Below are 19,951 nucleotides of genomic sequence, written 5' to 3'. Positions count from 1 at the left end.
GGCTGGAGGTGACTGGCAGGTGTGTGTGGTTTGGAGGTACATATTTTGTATCTGGAAAGTGGAGTCTCTCTCTCTGCTTCCTGATGATGTGAGCTGCTTCCCTCTGCCACGCTCTCCCGCCATGATGTTCATCCTCACCTGGAGCCCCAAGGAATGGAGCCAGCTTTCTGTGAACTAAGACCTCTGAAACCGTGAGCCCTCAAATAAACCTTTCCTCCTCTACAGTTGTGCTGGTCGGATCATTTAGTCACAGCAGCAAATTAGCTGACTATAACAGATCTGTACTTCTCAGCCACCTGCCTGGAGGATTTGGACAGCCCATGTGAATATACGTGAGAACTCTGAGGATTGTCCCTTTAAGGGCGGCCCAGGAGCCAGGTCACTTGCCTTGTTCAGCATAATCAATGTCCTCTGCAGTCCTGAGCATTCAGTGATCTGATCCTGCCGAGCAGTAAAAAATGCTCTGCTAGTACTTCTTGATGGCACCTGCTCTAAAGATCCTTGTTCCCTGTGCTCCTAGGAAGATGCTGAAATTGGTACCTAAGCAGTAGGCAAACAGTTCTAGAAATGAACTTGTTCTGCAGGAAAACAGCATTGCTGCCTTGCTAGATTTCTGGATTCCAGGTGAAACGACAAAATCGTCTCAGGGGATTAAGCAATCGGGCAAGTACTACAAAGAATGTCACAAATAAAAATGGCAAGGAAAGCATCTTGAGTCGTTTTCCAAGAACAGGCTCAAAGATGCTGCTCAAGCGGCAGGGAAGTGTGAGGTTTGTGGGGTTGCCTTCCTGGGGTTTTGGCTTTACTGCAGATCACATCTTCACCTGAAGCAGGAGAATCCCCGACTTTACTCTCCTACGTTAAACCCCTTGCGTTTAGATGGGGAGCTGGTGATTGGACTCAGCGGCCTCAGGGACCAACCCTAGCACAGAGCCCCAGAAACACACCGGCACCCTACCGTTCAAGATTACCTGGAGGTGAGCCCCGCCCATGAATGTCTACGTCTGTCATCTAATGTCACACTGATAAAATCGGACTGCCCAGCTGATTAATGATAAGTTCTACTAATAAACACAATTTTATACATGTAGGGTTTGGTTTAGAACCTGGAACTCCACTGTAGGATGCTGGTGTTTATTTTAGAACTCAGCCTTGGTCCAACCTCGATGTTACCCTTTGGCCTTTCGGCACGTGGCCACACATGTCTTAGATGGAGCGTCACTATTTTTCTGTAATTCTGAGGAGCTCGGGGAAAGCCCTCAGCTCTTTCAGGAGTATAAACAGTTTATGTCCTCGCCCAGTCTGGCCAGATGGATGAATTCAATGAAGAATTTTTTGTGATCTGTTATTTCAGAGGGGGGAGGAGCAGCAAGGTGATAGAAAGGAATAAAAGCCCCCAAATTGCTTATCCATCTGTAGAACTTTAGAAGGGGATGCTCTTTAGAAGAGTCATCCTTCTAAATGAGTCAACTTTAGAAGAGTCATTCATTCCTCACCTCAGATGATTACAGATGGGCAATACGGAGGTGTTAATGACTGCATTTGACCTCTGATTCATTAACTGACCCATTTGTTCCCATTCTGGAATCCAGATCCAAGGGGTAAGTGGAGGGTCATCACAGGACATCCAGTGGGTCAGGATGCGCACTGGAGCGGTCCCAACTGGGGCCCAGTGCTGCCTCTTTATACGCAACTTCTCTGATGCTTCTGTGAGCATCTTCTAGGGCCTCTTCCCTCAGAGGCAAGGAGACCCCTCCTAACTGCATATTTACTTTTAAGCCTAGTAAGTTAGAAATGGGCCCCTGATTTTGTTGGGTTCAGCTGTTCCATTGAGCTACATTCAGTGACATTAAACAACACAAAAGAACATCTGGTAATGAATCCGGGGTTGGAGCTACATCCTTGTGGCACTTATTGATCTATTGCTTTTCAGATCCAAACCCATCCTTTCATCTGCTGCATGAACTGGGCCCTTTAATTATTTTTCTTTGCCAACGGGCATGGGATCAAGGGTCCTCAGTAGAGGATGCAGGAGAGACGCTGCAGACACCAAGGCTTTGTTTGCTGGTCCTGGATGTTCACCCAGGTCTCTCAGCATATAAGGTTCTCTGGTGCCCAGGAACTGGAAACCATGGCAGTAAGCAGCCCTCAGGAGCCAGCAGCTACCCCAGCCTCCATTAGCATGTTGGGCTGGAGTGTCTCCATGGAAACATAGTCCTGGGAACAGGATTTCCTGCCACCTTCCTGGGATAGTGCCCGGCAAATTTCAGAAGGCAGATTTCAGCAAGTTCTGCAAACCCTGCCATTCCTTGAGCCACGACTGTCCCCTCCAACAAGGAAGGACTGGGTCTCAACCTTGTGTAGTGGGGTGTCCCAGGGGTGCTCTCTCTGGCTGCTCTCTCCCTGCCCTGGACAGTACCTGCTTCTTCTCTTCATTGCTTTTATGCTAATGAGAATAATTTTTAATTACTACTAGCCAGTCTCTCATTATCTCAATTCCTTCTTTATTAAGCAATTATTTTCATTAAATTTTCCCTCCTTCGAATTATTGTCTCTCTAGTGTTTGAACCCACACTAATACAACCTCTGGTCTACCATCATATTCTAAGCCTCATGACCTTCAAACCCAATTGCCTCATTTCTCATCTTCCTTAAACAATGAAATATTTACTTATAGGCACCACAAATGAGATAGCAATTGCCCCTGGGGAGAGAAGAGGAAGAAAATGGGGAAAAGATAGGTAACTTTTGCTTTACCTTTTACGTTTTGATTTATTGAAGTCATTGCACAATATCCCTATCTGCCAAGGAAGAAATAATTGCAGCAGAATTACCCTTCTACTGTGAATAAATAGAAAAACAAAACAGAAATCAATAAAACATTGGTTTTCAGGCGTCAGGAAACAGCAGGGCATGACCATGGTGATTGGAGGGAGGCCATCAAGAGAGCTGAGTCCTGAGTGGCCCTGCGTATTGCCTACAGGTGACCCTCAGGCTCAGTGCAGGCAGGGAACAGTTTCATTGGACTGAAGAATGGAGAACTGAGTTTGGACAAGAAAGAGCTGCACAGAGATAGAACTCTAGACTTTTGCCCACAGAGTTCCTTTGAGTCTTTGTTTAAGAATGAATGTGCACATGAGAATAGTGAAGTTTCTCAAGAATGAGGAAAGAATAACTGGAAAATATTAGGCTGAACAATCCACAGAACTCAAAAGTCTAGGTGTATTTGCATTTCTGCCGGTCAGAGCAGAAAGGCATTGTAAGGGAGTGATTGATGAAGTTCTCTAAAGGAACTAACCATGTTAGTGAGGCCCAATCAGTCCCAGATTAAAGTCTGTTCTGGACCTACCATGTCGTGTCTTTTTAAAGAGTCTCCAAAAGATGGTAAAATTTGATCTGTAAGTAGGTACATCTGTGAGCAAACAAAACTCAATACTTTATAAAAATAAAACACAAAGTCCAAGTCAGGCATGGTGGTATATACCTTCAATCCGGCGACTCTGGAGGCTGAGGCAGGAGGATTGCAAATTTCAGGCCAGCCTAAGCAACCTAACAAAAACCTGACTCAACATAAAATAAAAGGGCTGAGGATGTAGCTCTGTGACAGAACACCCCTGGGTTCAATTCCCAGTATTTCAAAAATGAGGGAAAGAGAGAAAGGGGGGGTGGAAAGGGAGGGAGAGTGAGAGAGGGAAGGAAGGAGGGAGAGAGAGAGGGAGAGGAGAGGGAGAAACCAAAACCCCAACAGTATAAAATTAGCAATATTCAGTATTGAGGAAAAATTACCTGAACAGTCTACAAAAATAAACCCAAATGATTTCATTACACACAAGAACCTTTAAATAGTTATTATAAATCTAAAAAATATGCAAACATTTGGAAAACAATGACTAAAATGACAAAAAAGGAGACATAGTAAGGAACGCAAATGAATTTTCAGAAGTAAATGATTCCGTATTGGGAAGTCAAACATCATATATGTGAAACACAGAGGAGTAGGCAATAGAAAGGAAAGATTAGTGAACTCCAAGTTCTAGCAATAGAAAAACATAAAAACTGAAGTACTGAATAAAAGGACTGAACAAGAAAAAGTACAACACTTCAGAGAGTTGTGGGGAAATATTATTCTGCCGAAGAAGTAGGACATTGGAGACCCCAAAGAAGAGAAATGGGCAGAAATAAATACAGAAAATAATAGTACAATGTCGTCAGATCTTATGGAAATGGAAACCACAGATCGAAAAATTTCAACAAACTCAAGCAAAAGAAACATATACAGCATGACACCAATATGAACATTAATTTAACTGCTGGAAACAAGTGATTAAAAAAAGAAAGTTATCTTAAAATAGCCAGGGAAAAAAAGACCAGCAAAGATAAGAATGTCAGAAGACTTCTCATCCCAAACTATGTGAGTTAAAAGATAATGGAGTGGCATCTTTAAAAAGAACTGGGTAGAAACCTAGATAGTTTTTTTTAAAAATATTTTTTGTAGGTGGACACATGCTTTTTATTTTATTTATTTATATGTGGTGCTGAGGATTGAACCTAGTGCCTCACACATGCTAGGCAAACGCTCTACCACTGAGCCACAACCCCAGTCCCCATAGACAGTTTTTAATGAAGAGTACTTTTAGATGTTAAAACAAAATCGATGTGAAGTTATTCTCAAAGTTGGTAGTTTTCACTGTCAGCCAATTTGCACTACTAGGAATGTTAAAGCATTCTTTCAGCAAAAGAAAATGGTACCACATGAAATGTCTAAGTTTACAATAAATAGGAGTATCAAAAATTAATTTTGCTAGAATTTATATTCCCGTGTTCAATATCCTTAACCTTTGTTCTTTAACTAAACTTTTACTGAAAACAGTCCATTGAAGACAAAATTCATTATAGATTCATGCAACTCAATCCAAATCAAGTGTTTATTGTTGTTCAAAACTCCTTTTTTCATTATAATTTGATTTCTGAGTATAGTTCCTATAGTATAGTCACTGGGGATTAAGAAACCTGTTTTGCTATTTTCTATTACCTTCAAATTCTTTCAACTACTGTGGGGCCAATTGGAAGATGAGGGTGATAAGTAAATGTTCTACAACTAGTCAGCAATCTGTGGTATATCCAGAAATTTAAAGGAACCAACTATAGACACATTCAATTTATGTGAATTATCCTCTAATGCCAAAGCCAAGTGAAATAAGTCAGGAATAAAAATATTACATAATATGTTCTATATAATTCCCTTATATGGGATTTTAGGACAGACAAAACAATAATGAAAGAAAGCTACAGTAATCTGCACAGTAATGTGTGGTGTTAACACAGTGAATGAATCGAACAGAACAGAGAGTACATAAATCAGCTCGCACATATGTGACTAATTGATCGAGAAAGAAATTGTCAGGGACTTTCATTGAGGAATAGATAATCTGTCCACCAGTGCTGCTTCAAAAATCTCATATCCACCTAGAACAAAATGGACCTAGACCCCTACATTATGTGTAAAAATGAATGAGAAATAAAGAGTAATACTAAACAGATTTTATTCTTAAATTACTCTGTGAGGTAGAGCTTTTTACATATGACATAAAAATAACTAAATGCAAAATTAAAATATTGATAATTTAAAGAGTTCATCAAAAATTTAAAAAAATTTCCCTTTGAAAGACATGTTTAACAAAATGAAAGAGAAAGGAACACTGTTAGAAAAATATTACACAGTAGAATATTATTCAGACATAAAGAAGAATAATATCATGGTATTTGCAGATAAATGGATGGAATTGGAGAATATCATGCTAAGTGAAAGAAGTCAATCTCAAAACACCAAAGGCCAAATGTTTTGCCTGATAAGTGGATGATGATACATATTGGGGTTGGGGGTTGGGGGCGAGAGAAGAATGGAAGAACCTTAGATTGCATAGAGGGAAATGAGAGGGAGGGGTATGAAAAATGGTGGACTGAGACAGACATCATTATTCTATGTGTTGTGCCCAAAGGCTCGAGACCCCACAAGGACCACCAGAGACCACGATCAATGCAAGCAGCAAAGAGTCATTTATTAGCAAGTTCGAACCTGGTCCTCTGCGTCCTTAACCAGTGACACTAAGAGAGGCCCTGAGCCCTCATTAGCAGGGTTTTTATAATGAAAGGCAAGCAGTTTTACAGTGTTCTTTTAATTGGTTAACATTTGAACAGCTAAACATTAGTCCTCCTCTGGTTGGGTCCGGCCAATCTATTTGATTCTCATTGGGTCCTGCCAGAACTGAACGGTCCTAGTGGAAGAAGGGAGGAGGGAAAGGGTGAACTATGCAGGAGATGAGTCGGGGCTAAGCCCCGCTCCCGTCCTTGACGGATAAGGTCTCCAGGCAACCGCACATTCCTCGGACAAATATCTCTTAACAACCTTGGTAAGCACAGGGGCCCAGCAGTCCTGTTTGTCCTTGAGACAGTTAGCAGCACAGATACCACCCTGCTCTCAACATATGTACATGTATGATTACACAAACGGTATGAATCAACATCGTGCACAACCATAGAAATGAAATTATGTACCCCATTTGTGTAGAATGAATCAAAATGCAGTCCATAAAACATTTTAAAAATTTTTTAAAAATTAAAAATATCAAAAGAATAATATTTGTTATGACTAAAAAAAAAGAAAATATTTACAAAACATTTCATATACAGAATATAAAGAGAATTCATTTCATGGGTATGTACTGAGCAACTTAAGAAACTAACAAACTTTTCCAGAGAGGTTATCATATTTTACATTCCTAACACAGTATCTGGGAGGCCCTCTTCCTTCTTCCTTCACAATGTATCATGTGGTCAGTCTTTCAAATCTTGGTCACGGAAGTGAGTATGTGGTCTCTTTAATTAGGGTTTAATCTGCATTTGTCCATAGACTCAGGGGCTGAGCCTGTTTTTCGTGGGTTTGACATTCATATATATTATTTTATCTTTGTTCCAAGATGTTTATCATGGTGCTAATCTTGCTATAGAGCTGTAAATGTTGTCAGACTATTGATCGGGTTGACCCAGCCACAATTCTAGATTAGGAAACTGAGATTTAGCAAGTCTGGTTGACTTGATTGAAGTTTGGCTGCCAGACTTGATTTTTAAGTATATGAACTCAGGTCTGTTCGATTCAAGAGTATGTCCTCATCCATTTATTTCCTCCACTGTAGAGTGCATCCCTGTGACGTCAACTCTATGAATCAACTTGACTGGGCCAGGGGCTGCCCAGGTGTTTGATCAAACACCATTCTGGATCTATCTGTGAGGGTGTTTTAGGAAGAGCTTGTTGCTTGCATTAACTGTCCTTCCTGCTGTGAATGTGCTTGATCTAACCTGCTGAAATACTGAATAGAACAGAGAGGCTGAGAGAGAGGTACTTCTTTCTCTGCCTGATGGTTTTGAGATGGAATGTTGATCTCCTGCCTTTGCACATGCACTAGAACTGACTGTGCACCACCTGTTTTCCTCGTTTTCAGGCTTTGGGACTTGGATGAAGTCCGCACCAGCATCCGGTCTCCTGGGTCTCAACTGGCTACCTGCAGACCTTAGGGCTTCTCTGTCTCCATAAGCTGGTAAGCCAGTTTCTTACAATCACTGTCTCTCGTATTTACATGAACATGTAAGGTCTATTCTGATTCTGTTTCCCTGTAGGACTCTGGCTAATATACTTCCTGAGAATGACTTGCTCCATAGGAAAGAGTACCGGTACTGCTGCCAGGTACCACAGAGCTGACATGAATGGACAGCTCCTTACTAAGAGACTGTGGACGTTCTCACTGAATTTCAATCCACAGACCGTGGCATAAATCTTTATCAGATAAAGACTCAGATGGGTTTCTCTTACCATTAATCTTTCCATAAAGGAAGATCATAAATTGTAAAGAAAGCAATGAACGACAGAATTGGGGGCAAGGAATTGAAGAAGCATCTTGTTTGGGGAATTCACAGTAGAACCATGAGCATTGATTTAGAATCTTCTGACCCTCTTGAGTTTATTGAAGAAGTCAGGTTCCAAGAATCCTAAAGCTCTCAGATCCTTGAATGAAAGCACGCATCCGGTGAGTTAAAAGTTGACACAAATCCTGTTCCGTGTCATTCTGTTTGGGTACACTACGGAAGTGAAGATCTCCTGCCACTTTTATTTAGAGCTCATCTTTTCAAAGGGAAGTGCGTTTTCTTTGTTCTTTCCTCAGTTCCACTCCACCTAATAATAAAAGTGAAAATCGTCTAAGAACTATAAATGTTGGCATGCACTTAAACTTTAAGAGGATAATACGCATGATTGAATTATTTGCCTTTTCATAGAGACAGTTGGCATTCAGCTAGCAATTTTGACATGATCAAAGCTATTCAGATATATATATATATATTTTTCCATTCTGAGTTTAGTGTCACGGTTTCCAAGCATTGGGCAGAGAAATTTTTGTTTAAATCATAAAAGTAGGTGTAGGGGTGTGTGTGTGTGTGTGTGTGTGAATAAGTCATTGAAGGGAAGAAAAATACAGTTACATATAATTAAAGACCAACAGGGATTTAAGAGGTTTCATAAAATGCTATATCTACACCTGCAACATGACTAATAATGTCAGAGGAATGAGAGGCAATAAAATCTTCCTTTAATTTATGATTGGCAAAGCATCTGCTAGGATGAGGTACATACACCACAGGGCATGTGGCTGAGATGACCTCTGTCTTTCTGTGGACGGCCACAGCGACCAAGAGAAAGAAAACCTTCACAAGAACTGGAAATTTCACTTCTCTGCTTAATTGTGCTGAGATTTACTGGCTATCGAAATGGTTTTGCACATCGTATAAAAGATGAAACAGCTCCTTCCCCCACCACCCAGCCTTAAAGCCCACATGTAAATTGTGTTATTCAATGAGTGACTTATTCTAATAAGTTCATGCTTGAAGACTTAATTCTCATTTATGCCTGATTGTTCAAAATATGTGTATATTTACAAAAGAGAGCAAAATTTATATTCATATGCACTTTATCATTCTCCTCTGGGAGCCTGATTTTCTACAAAATTAAATTTGAATTCCCAGCATTTTGATGACTCTTTAATAAATGCATTAAGAATGTAGGGAATTAGATTTATTCAACATTTATGCATGCCCAGAAGTTAATAGCAAGAGAATTCTCTTAGAACTCTTAAAGTACAGGGATTTGGGGTGGTAACCTAAGACACAGCTTTGGAAATTTTTAAAAATTATAAGTGGCTTTAATAGTTAAACCAGTGATGTTTAGGCTGTACTTAAGAGCACTCCCTTAGAGAGCAGAATACACTTTAAATCCTACTAAGATCCCTTTTGATGGACCAAAAGTGTTACTATATCTGCATTTAAAAAGCACAAATTTAAGCCAGGCATGGTGGTGCACACCTATAATCCCAGCCATTTGGGAGGCTGAGTCAGGAGGATCACAAGTTCAAGGCCAGCCTCAGCAACTTAGCAAGGCTCTGTCCGCAAAAGAAAAAAAAATTAAAAAAGGATTGGGGATGTTGCTCAGTGGTAAAGACACTTGGGTTAAATCTCTAGTACAATCAATCAATCAATCAATAGAAATGCAAATTTTTAAAAACTTTGTGCTAATTATATTTTTTTTTATTTTTACAGACTGCATTTTGATTCATTATATATAAATGGAGTACAAGTTTTCATTTCTATGGTTGTACATGATGCAGAGTCACACCGTTTGTGTAATCATACATGTACACGGGTGATAATGTCTCAGTCCATTATCTTTTCTTCCCCTGCTCCCTCCCCGCCCCTCATTTCCCTCTACACAATCCAACGTTCCTCCATTTTTCTCTGATCCCCTGCCCACCCGCCCCGTTATGTATCACCATCTGCTTATCAGGGAAAACATTTGGCCTTTGTTTTTTTGAAATTGGCTTATTTCATTTAGCATGATATTTTCCAACTCCATCCATTTATCTGAAAATGCCATAATGTTATTCTTCTTTATGGCTGAGTAATATTCCATTGTGTATATATACCACAGTTTCTTTATCCATTCATCTATTGAAGGGCATCTAGGTTGGTTCCACAGTCTGGCTATTGTGAATTGAGCTGCTACAAACACTGGTGTGACTGCCTTACTGTTGTATGCTGATTTTAAGTCCTTTCAGTATAAACCAAGAAGTGGGACAACTGGGTCAAATGGTGGGTCTATTCCAAGTGTTCTGAGGAATCTCCATACTGCTTTCCAGAGTGGTTGCACCAATTTGCAAGCCCACCAGTAATGTGTGAGTGTACCTCTCTCTCCCCACACCCACGCCAACACCTATTATTTCTTATATTCTTGATAATAGCCATTCTTATTGGGGTGAGATGAAAACTTAAGGTGGTTTTGATTTGCATTTCTCTAATTGCTAGAGATGTTGAACACTTATCCATATCTTTGTTGTTCGTCTGTAGATCTTCTTCTGGGAAGTGTCCGCCCAGTTCCTTAGCCCATTTATTGATTGGGTTCTTTGTAGTTTTGGTGTAAAGTTTTGCAAGTTCTTTATCAATTTTGCAGAGTAGTGCTGAATGTAAGCCATGCAGTTAAAGTTCAGTGTAAAGTCCACACTTGTCAGCCTTAAAACTTAGATGACTTTGCTACAGACAGATAAGATTCCAGAGCTTTATTTTCCCCTCAAGTGAAAGCAACAAGAAAAGTGTGAAAGAAAATGCATTTCTCATTTATCTGGGTCAAGTGGTACAGATTTAAATTTTGATTCCTTGTATGTCACAATGTTGCCCATAAACCCGTTCTGCATAGTCCAATACTTATTGACACAAGTTCCCTGAATGGAAAGTCATAAAACAGTTTTCTCACACACGCAAAAATTTAATAATGTGACTCAGCGCTAACTCTTCGCTTATACACATGGTTGTCTCGTGTCTCTCTCCCCCTTTACAGCGGAATCTGAAGAAGCAAAATTTATTTGTTTTACATGGCGGAGATTGTGAATTGCAAAGACACGATTTAACAGTAGTTATCCAAAATTTAAATGCAATACCTTTATTCTTGTTATTTTATTATTAGGCAATATTATGAATATTTCATGTTTGAGCATAAATATTTTAAGCGTAGAGAACATAGTTCTGTAAAGGGAAACTTTCAGTATTGGGATGGCAGCTTGTGCTCTTTCCTACTTCCAGCTGTGCTTTGGAATTATCCAAGAGGACTTAAGAAATAGATCCAGGCCTGGGAAGGAGTCCCATAGAAACGGAGGGGACAGGCCCAGAGTTGGAGCCCAGCATTGGGCAGAGTCAATACAGCCCTCCCGCTGCTGGTGCCCAGGGATGCCTGGGAATTGCTGGGAACTGGGCTGTCTGATCCCACAAGGAACATGCCATTCCCCAAGTTTCCATGGCTGTGTGTCCATCAGGATTCTCTGGTACACAAGGTTTTTGTTTAACAACATGCCAAGAACCTTCCTTAGTTAGTTAGGCAGTTGGTGGAGTTTTCCTTAAGACTGACTTATTTTTTCTTTTACCCCATAAAATTCTAGTTATATGAGTTAGCCATACACTCACCCAATTAGTTCTGCAATATGTATATTCCTATTATTTTAGCTTGGCATCTGCAAAGGTCTCATATTTTAATGAGCTGTTTCCAGCATACAGGAGCATAGGGAATCTCAGATAACCAATGTTAAAACTTTTGGACAAATTACCAGCTGATGAGCCCAAATATCAAACACAGAGACCAGCTCCAGCTATGTTGTGCAAAAGGTACAAAATAGCGTCATTTTTCTGGTTTGCTCTATTATTTTAATTAGAAAACTCTCCTTGGGCAGAGTAATTTAAAACAAAGTAAAATACTATGTACATAAGTAATACCTGTTCACATCATATAGGCTAGTTTAAAAAAATTATCCCTTACCCAACCTCCCGACATGAAAAATGTTTAAACCTAAAGAAATATTAAAACAGTATAATAATACTGACTCTCCTTCTCTAGATTTAAGATTGTTATCCCTGCCCCACATATTTATCTATCTATCTGGTCATAGAATCTTTTTTGCATTTGTCTGCTAAGTCATAAGAAAGGATTTGGGAAACATTAAGATTTTTATCTCTAAATATTTTACCATGTATCTTCTAAGAAAAAGGATTTCCTCTATGACCACTATTCCATTATCACACTTAAAAAAATTAACATCAAGAGCTGGGGTTGTGGCTCAGTGGTAGAGCGCTTGCCAAGCACATGTGTGAAGTTCTGGGTTCGATCCTCAGCACCACATAAAAATAAATAAAGGTATTGTGTCCATCTACAACTAGAAAATAGGAAAAAATCAAAATCAGTAAAATAATATCATCTTACATAAGTGTCCTAAAAATTTTCCCCATCTATCCCCACTAGTTTTTCTACTTCTTTCCTTTAAGAAGTTCATTCAGAATCCATCAGAAGCATGCTTGGAACTATGTTTATGATGTGTTAGTTACATTTAATTCAAAACAATCTCCTTTCTGCTCTGTTAATTTTTTATATTACTTTGTTTCCTTTGTCTTTTCTTTGCCTTTTTTTTTTTTTTTTTTTTTTTTTTTGTACCAGGGATTGAACCCAGGGGCACTTAACCATTGAGTCACATCCCTAGCCCTTTTTATGTTTTATTTTGAGACAGGGACTTGCTAAATTGCTTAGGGTTGAGGCTGTCCTCAAACTTGTCATCCTCCTGCCTCAACTTCCTGAGCAGCTGATATTACAGGTGTGCACCACTGCACCCAGCTATATTACTTAATTTTGAAGAATTCAAATTTCTTTTTATTGTTGTTGCTACTGTCAATATTAATGTTGTTTTGAATAATTTTTCTCATTCTGAGTTTTCTGGGTAGTTTCCGATTATTTGTGTCAGGCTAAAGATTTTAACCTAATATGTAAATGATAGTATTCATTAATAAGTCATATTGGGAATCATATGGTATCTTTTTATTCCCTGTTAATGTGTCATATGATAACTTGGTGGAGAAAATGAGCATGTGGTATCTCTATTATAAGGATCAATTTTTTTCTACCATAAAAATATTAATTTTAGAGTGATATAATAAGAACTCATAAGAAATTGGTTTTTTTTTCCTTTGTTCTCTTTAACTCAGTCTTTGTTTTGTTTAAAATAAACATCTAATATTGTCACCCTCTGTTGTGATGATTCAGATCTAAAGTGTCCTCCTCCAAAGCTCACGTGTTAGGTAATGCAGCAGTGTTCAGAGGTGAGAAGATGGGGTTAGGAGCTGCAACTCCATCAGTGGATTAATCCATTTGATGAATAATTTCAGTGGATTCTTGGCTGGACCTGTAGGCAGGTGGGGCATGGCTGAAGGAAGTAGGTCACTGGGAGTGTTCCCGAGGATTATATCTCGTCCCTGGCTTCTCCCCTTCTCCTTTTCTCTCCTCTCCTCCCCTTTTCCTTCTCCTCCCCTTCTCCTTCTCCTCCCCTTCTCCTTCTCCTCCGCTCCCCTCCCCTCTCCTCCCCTCCCCTCTTTTGCCTTAGCTGAAGGACAGTGATGTCATGAACTTTTGTGGATGTGATGTTCTTGGAAGTCATCGACTTTGCTCACATAGTGAGCTTTCTGTGAGGAACTGCTACCATACCACACCTTACCTTTCTATTCTTTTGAATTTTTAAACTTTATTTTGAAGTGTTGATACTTAATTAAATTTTAAAGAATTTCAAAGTAATTTCAAAGGAGTGTCCTGGGCACCTCTTGCAGAGCCCCTTTCAGTATTAACATCTTCCACAGCAGGTGAACAATGTCAAAACCAGGAAACTGTCCTTGCTGCAATCCTAGGAGCTTATCAGGTTGGGTCAGTGACACATGCCCTTCTGTGTCTGTGTGAGTTGGCTCTGTAGGATCAAATGACATGTGGTCGGGTTGCCGTCGTCACAATCAAGATACACCACTGTGCCATTACGTCAAGACACCTTGTGACAGGGCTTCATAGCATGTGGCTGCTCTCCTGATCCCCATCCCTACCTCCTGGAATCCATTATTCCCTTCTTTATCTCTGTAAGCACTATATTTCTTGAGTTCTATGTCAATGCAATCACATAGTAACAGATTGAGATTGGTTATTTTTAACTCCAGAGAATTTTCTTGGGTGCATCAATATTTCTCTCTATTTATTGATGCGTAGTATTTCTTGTTATGGCTATACCATCCTTTCTTTAGCCATCCATCCCTCCTACTCACATTAGGGAAGTTGCCATAATTTGATTAGGATAAATAAAGCTGCTATGAATGTTCCTCTGGGGAAATGCCCCAAGCGTGTAATTGTTGGATCATGGGTTAAATGTTCTAGTTAGTATGTGTGGTGTCCCCCAAAAACTCATGTGCGAGACATTGCAAGGATCTTCAGAGGTGAAAAGATTCGATGATGAGAGGTATAAGTTAATCAGTGCGCTAATTCATCCATGTGGATTAGCTGGGTGGCAACTGTAGGCAGGTGGGGTCTGCCTGGAAGAAGTAGGAGATCTCATGGGGTGATGCTGTAAGGTTTATATTTTGTCCCTGGTGAGAAGAGTCTGCTGTCTGCTTCCTGGTTACCATGTCCTGATATTGCTTTCCCCAGCCGCACCCATCTGCCATGATGTTCTGTCTCACCTTGGGCCCAGGACTGTGGAGTCAATTGACCATGGACTGAACTTCTGACACCATAAGCCAAAATACATTTTTTCTCCTTTAAGTTGTTCTCCTCAGGTTGTTTGGTCACAGCGATACAAAGCTGACTATAGCCGTAGGCCAATTTTCAGTATGAAAATAACCACCAAATTATTTTCCAGAGTAGCAGTACCATTTGACACTGCCCTTAGGAATGAATAAATTAGTAACCTAATCCCTTCTCACTCCTGACAGCATTTGGCATTTTATCACTATTTTTCACGTTAGTTATTCTGATAGGGGTGGTGATACATCATTGTGGTTTTAATTTGCATTTCCCTTGTGATTGAAGATGCTAGATATCATTTGTGAACATATTGCCATATGTATATCCCCTTCAGTGAAATAGCTGTTCATGTTTTCTCTCCGTTTCTCTTCCTTAATTCTTGGTACCATAGAGTGTTAGATTTTTTTTTCTTTCAAAAATTAATGTTATTTTTTTTCAAAAACTAATGTCCAGATCAAAGGAAGTAGAAAATGAATAGCAAAGTAAACCAAAAAGAATATATAAAGAAGGAAATAAGGATAAAATGGATTGAGAAAGTAGGGGATAGAATAAAAAGCAATTATAAATAATACAGTCTGATTATTTTATTATTTTTTATTATTTATCACTTGGTTTTATTACACAGAATTAGAGTTGTGTGTAATAGGGGATTCATTTTGACATAATCACACAAGCATGGAATCAAGTGCTCCATTTCAGTACCCCCCACCTCGACTCTGCTGCTCTTTCCCCCACCTATTCATTGTTTTTATGAGTTGGCACTTTATGGATACATAAAGGTAGAGTTCACTGTGGTGCATTCACACCTGCACACAGCAAAGCTTGGTCTACTGCATTCCTCTGTTCCTCCCCTTTACCATCCCTTGCTCCCCTCAATCCCCCTTCTCCATTCCTCTGATCTCCCTCGTATTTTCATGGTGTTCGTCCTTTACCCCCTTATTTTGCTTTAACTTTCACCTGTGAGAGAAAACATTTGACCCTTGAATTTCTGAATTGGGCTTAGCATGCTTTTCTCCAGTTTTAAACATTTAGCAGCAACATTTAGTTAAGTTCTTTCTTCTCCACGGCTGAGTGAAAGTCCATGGTGTGTGTATCTGCACCACATTTCTTCATCCATTCATCTGCTGATGGGCCTCTGTGCTGGTTCTATCACTTGTCTATTGTGACTCGTGCTGCTGTACACATTGAAGTGGCTGATTCACTGTCGAATGCTGACTTTAGATCTTTTGAATAAATACCAAGGGGTTGGAGAGTTGGGTCACGTGGTGGTTTTGTTCCTACTTTATTGAGTGTTTTAGTCAGCTTTTCCACTGCTATGACTAAAAGGAACTGACCAGAACAACGGTAGAGGAGGAAAGATTTATCTGAGGGCTTATAGTTTCAGAGTTCTCAGTCCACAGATAGCTAGCTCCATTCCTCAGGGCTCGAGGTGAGGCAGAACATCATGGCGGAAGAGTGTGGCAGAGAGAAGCAGCTCACATGGTGGTCAGGAAGCAGAGAGAGAGGGGTCTCCACTTGCCACCAAAGCCATGTCCTAATTTCCACCTCCTCCAGTCACACCCTACCGTTTCAGTTACCACTCAGTTAATCCCTATCAGGGGACTGGTCCACTGATTAGTCTTACAACCCAATCATTTCTCTTCTGAACCTGCTTGCATTGTCTCATATGTGAGCTTTTGGGGACCTCACATCCAAACTGTAACATTGAAGAATCTCTATAATGCTTTCTAGAGTGATCATACTCATCTGCAGCCCCACCGACACAGTATGAGTGTACCCTTTTCCCCACATCCTTGTAAGCATTTATTATTTGTATTCTTGATTATTGCTGTTTTAACGGGTGGATTCTCAATAAAGTTTTGGTCTACATTTCCTTGATGGCAAGGGATGATGAATATTTTTTTTCATATGTTTGCTGCCCATTTGCATTTCTTCTCTGAGAAATACCTGTTAAGTTCCTTCGATCATTTATCCATTGGGTTATTTGTTTCTTTGGTATTAAACTTAGTGAGTTCTTTGTATATTCCAGATATTATTTCCTTGTCAGAGCATCAGCTGCCAAATACTTTCTCCCATTCTGTAAGGTTTTCATGTCACATTCTTATACTTTCCCTGTGCTGTGCATAAGCTTTTAATTTGATGCCATCAGATTTAAATGATTTTTAGTTTTATTTCTTGAGCTTTAAGGGTCTTGTTGAAAAAGTCTGCACCTGTGCAGATATGTTAGATTATTGACACTACGTTTTCTTCTAGAGATTGCAAAGTTTATGGTTTAATTCCTAAGTCTTTGATCCACTTTGATTTGACTTTTGTGCAGGGTGAGAGATAAGGGTCTATTTTAATTTTTCTACAGTAGGTGTACAGTTTCCTCAGCATCATTTTTGAAAAGGCTATCTATTATCCAACATATATTTTTGGCACTTGTGTCAAATATCAGAAGTTTGTAAGTATGTGGGATTGTCTCTGTGTCTTCTATTCCACTAATCTTCAGGTCTGTTTTGGTATCAATACCATGCTATTTCTGTTACTATTTCTCTGTATTTGAAGTCCAAAATTGTAATGCCTTGTGTATTGTTCTTCTTGTTCAGGGATTGCTTTGGCTATTCTGGGTCTCTTATTCTTCCAAATGAATTTTAGGACCGTTTTTTCCAGTTCCGTGAAGAACATCAATGGTAATTTGATGGGGATTGGATTGAATCTTTATAACCCTTTTAGTATTATGACCATTTCGACAATATTAATTGGTCCTATCCAACACGGAAGGTCTTTCCATCTTCTAAAGTTTTCAATTTCTTTCTTCAGTGTTGTATAGTTTTCATTATAGAAGTCTTTCATCTCCTTGGTTAGATTAAAATTACCAAGTATTTGATTTTATTTTATTGAGGTTATTGTATATAGTATAGTTTTCCTGATTTCTTTCTCAGCAGACTCACTCTTAGAGCACAGGAAAGCTACTGATTTATGAATGCTGATCTCGTATGCTGTTACAGTGTTGAATTTATTTATCAGTTCTCGAAGTATTCTGGTAGGGTTTTGGGGTCTTTTAGATATAGTCTCACGTCATCAGCAAAAATTATTTGATGTCTTCTTTTCCTATATATATATATATATATATATATTTTAATTTCCTTCTCTTGTAAGATTGCTCTGCCTAGCATTACAAAAAGTACATTGAATAGATGTTGTGAGAGTGTACATCCTTATCTTGTTCCTGATTTTAGAGAAAAATGCATTCAATTTTTGTCCATTCAGTATGATGTTGGCTTTGTCTTTGTCTTGTATGGCCTTTATAATGTGGAGGTAAATTCCTTCTATCCCTATTTTCTCTTGGTACTTTTAACATGAATGGGTGCTAGATTTTATCAAAGGCCTTTTTTGCATCTGTTGAGATATCATGGGTTTCTTGATCTTAACTCTGCTTATGTGGCAAATTATACCTATTGATTTGCATATGTTGAACCAACCTTGTATCCCTGGAATGAAACCCACTGGATCATGCTGTACTATATATACTTGATGTGTTTTTGAATGCAGTTTGCTAATATTGTATTAAGGATTTTGCATCTGTGTTCACCAGGGATATTCATCTGTAGATTTCATTCCTAGATGTGTCTTTGTCTGGTTTTGGTGTCAGGGTTGTAATGGAATTATAGAATATATTTTGTAGTGTTCTTTTCCTTTAAATTTCATGGAATAATTTGAGGATGAATGATATTAGTTTTTTTTTAAAAGTTTATTAGAGCTCAGTTGAGAATCCATTCAGTCCTGTGCTTTTCTTTTTTGGAAGGATTTTACCTGGTGTTTAAATTTCATTGCTTAATATTGATCTGTCTAGCTTTTCTATAGATTCCTGGTTTGAGAAAGTCAATGTGTCCAGACACTTGTCACTGTCTTCTAGAATTTTCTGCTTATTGGGGAATAAATTTTCAAAATAATTTCTAATGAATCTCTGGATTTTAGAAATTCCTGTGGTGTTAGCACCTTTTCCATTTCTAATTCTGTTAATTTGGGTCTTCTCTCTCTTTATTTTGGTTAGTTTGGCTCATTTATCTTTTTGAAGAACCAACCTTTGTTGCATTAATTATTTGTATTTTCTTTAATTCTCAATTTCATCAATTTCAACACTGACCTTCATTATTTCCTATCTTATACTGATTTTGACATTACTTTGTTCTTCCTTGTCTTAGGTCTGGAGGTATCACATTACTTTATTTAATTGGTATCTTTTATTTTTCTAATACAGAAATTTAAGGCTATAAAATTTCCTCTTTCAACTGCCTTTACACGTCCCAGATATTTTGATACACTGTATCTCTGATCTCAATTGTTTTTAAGAATTTCTTGATTTCTTCTCTAATTTTCTATATTCTATTCCTCATTTAAAAGATTATTGTTTATTCTCCATGTGTTTATGTGTTTTCTATCTTTTTCTCACTGTTGATTTCTGGTTTCATTCCATTATGATGCATGGGATTTATCAATTTTTTGTAGATTTTATACTTTATAAATAAATATACATCTATATTTCTTTATTAAATATATATATATATACAAAACATATATATGTACTAAATATCTATGAACTAAATATATATATATATATTCTAAATATATATATATTCTAAGACTTACACTGTGACCTGGGATATGATCTGTTTTGGAAAAGGTTCTGGGAGCTACTAAAAAGAAGTTAAATTCAGCTGTTTTAGGGTAAAAGATGTCTGTTAGGTCCATTTGATTTCTAGTTTTATTTAGGTCATAACTATCTTTATTGAGTTTATGTTTGGATGACCTGTCTATTGGTGAAAGAATTTTGTTGAACTCATCCAGTATGTTTGTGTTGGTATCTATCTGGAATTGAGTGTCAAATAGTATTTTTATGTAAATAAACGCACTGACATTTGTGGCATAAATATTTACTGTCATTATATATTTTATATTTTTCCATGTACTAGTATATAATGGTCTTCTTTATCTTCAGATTAATTTTTGCTTGAAATATTTTTGCATAGATGTGAGAATAGCTACCCCTGCTTCTTTTTGGACATGTTTGCATGGAATATTTTCCCCATTCTTCTATTTTTTAACTATAGTTGCCTTGTCAATGAGTGACCTGCAAACAGCATATAGCTGGATCTTGCTTTTTAATCCATTCTGCAAGTCTGTATTTTTTAATTGAGGAGTTGAAACCATTTACGTTCAGTGTTACTGTGGATAAGTGTTTGGTATTTCTTGTCATTTAGGCTTATTTGCTGTATTTAATTT

General features: G+C 38.4%; 1 pseudogene; it reads left to right on the top strand.

The window, feature by feature from the left end:
* Positions 1 to 19,951, top strand: part of LOC124970980 (40S ribosomal protein S3a-like) — an 84,221-nt pseudogene that overhangs the window by 44,612 nt on the left and 19,658 nt on the right.

This window comes from Sciurus carolinensis, chromosome 19 (assembly GCF_902686445.1).
Source record: "Sciurus carolinensis chromosome 19, mSciCar1.2, whole genome shotgun sequence".
Classification (NCBI taxonomy): domain Eukaryota; kingdom Metazoa; phylum Chordata; class Mammalia; order Rodentia; family Sciuridae; genus Sciurus; species Sciurus carolinensis.
This window is presented reverse-complemented; position numbering and strand designations above follow the sequence as displayed.